This window comes from Phocoena phocoena, chromosome 10, assembly GCF_963924675.1.
Source record: "Phocoena phocoena chromosome 10, mPhoPho1.1, whole genome shotgun sequence".
Taxonomy (NCBI): domain Eukaryota; kingdom Metazoa; phylum Chordata; class Mammalia; order Artiodactyla; family Phocoenidae; genus Phocoena; species Phocoena phocoena.
Window position 1 is genome coordinate 45,822,431 of NC_089228.1, and position 1,986 is coordinate 45,824,416.

Here is a 1,986-nt window from a genome sequence, read left to right on the forward strand (position 1 = left end):
AAGATACGGTGACCATATGTGTGTGCGTTTATCTCTGAGCTTTCTATCCTGTTCCATTGATCTATATTTCTGTTTTTGTGCCAGTACCATACTGTCGTGATTACTGTTGCTTTGTAGTATAGTTTGAAGTCAGGGAGCCTGATTCCTCCAGCCCCATTTTTCGTTCTCAAAATTGCTTTGGATATTCGGAGTCTTTTGTGTTTCCATACTAATTGTGAAATGTTTTGTTCTAGTTCTGTGAAAAATGCTGGTAGTTGTTTGGTAGGGATTGCATTGAGTCTGTAGATTGCTTTGCGTAGTAGACTGATTTTCACAATGTTGATTCTTCCAATCCAAGAACATGGTATATCTGTCCATCTATTTGTATCATCTTTAATTTCTTTCATCGGTGTCTTATAATTTTCTGCATACAGGTCTTTTGTCTCCTTAGGTAGGTTTATTTTTAGATATCTTATTCTTTTTGTTGCAATGGTAAATGGGAGTGTTTTCTTGATTTCAGTTTCAGATTTTTCATCATTAGTGTACAGCAATGCCAGAGATTTCTGGGCATTAATTTTGTATCCTGCTCCTTTACCAAATTCACTGATTAGCTCTAGTAGTTTTCTGGTAGCATCTTTAGGATTCTCTATGTATAGTATCATGTCATCTTCAAACAGTGACAGCTTTATTTCTTCTTTTGCAATTTGGATTCCTTTTATTTCCTTTTCTTCTGTGATTGCTGTGGCTAAAACTTCCAAAACTATGTTGAATAAGAGTGGTGAGAGTGGGCAACCTTGTGTTGTTCCTGATCTTAGTGGAAATGTTTTCAGTTTTTCACCATTGAAGACGATGTTGGCTGTCGGTTAGGCATATATGGCCTTTATTATGTTGAGGAAAATTCCCTCTATGCCTACTTTCTGCAGGGATTTTATCATAACTGGGTGTTGAATTTTGTTGAAAGCTGTCTCTGCATCTATTGAGATTATCATATCGTTTTTCTTCTTCAATTTGTTCATATGGTGTATCACATTGATCGATTTGCATATATTGAAGAATCCTTGCATTGCTGGAATAAACCCCACTTGATCATGGTGTACATTCCTTTTAATATGCCGTTGGATTCTGTTTGATAGTAGTTTGTGGAGGACATTTGCATCTATGTTCATCAGTGATATTGGCCTATAGTTTTCTTTCTTTGTGACATCTTTGTCTGGTTTTTGTATCAGGGTGATGGTGGCCTCGTAGAATGAGTTTGGGAGTGTTCCTCCCTCTGCTATACTTTGGAAGAGCTTGAGAAGGATAGGTGTCATCTCTTCTCTAAATGTTTGATAGAATTTACCTGTGAAGCCATCTGGTCCTGAGCTTTTGTTTGTCGGAAGATTTTTAATCAGAGTTTCAATTTCAGTGCTTGTGATTTGTCTGTTCATATTTTCTATTGCTTCCTGATTCAGCCTTGGCAGGTTGTGCATTTCTAAGAATTTGTCTATTTCCTCCAGGTTGTCCACTTTATTGGCATAGAGTTGCTTGTAGTAATGTCTCATGATCTTTTGTATTTCTGCAGTGTCAGTTTGTTACTTCTCCTTTTACAGTTCTAATTCTATTGATTTGAGTCTTCTCTGTTTTTACCTTGATGAGTCTGGCTAATGGTTTATCAATTTTGTTTATCTTCTCAAAGAACCAGCTTTTAGTTTTATTGATCTTTGCTATCATTTCTTTTTCATTTATTTCTGATATGATCTTTATGATTTGTTTCCTTCTCCTAACTTTGGAGTTGTTTTGTTCTTCTTTCAGTAATTGCTTTAGTTTCAACGTTAGGTTGTTTATTCGAGATGTTTTCTGTTCCTTAAGGTAGGATTGTATTGCTATAAACTTCCCTCGTAGAACTACTTTTGCTGCATCCCATAGGTTTTGGGTCGTCGTGTCTCCATTGTCATTTGTTTCTAGGTATTTTTTGATTTCCTCTTTGATTTCTTCAGTGATCACTTCGTTATTAAATAGTGTATTGTT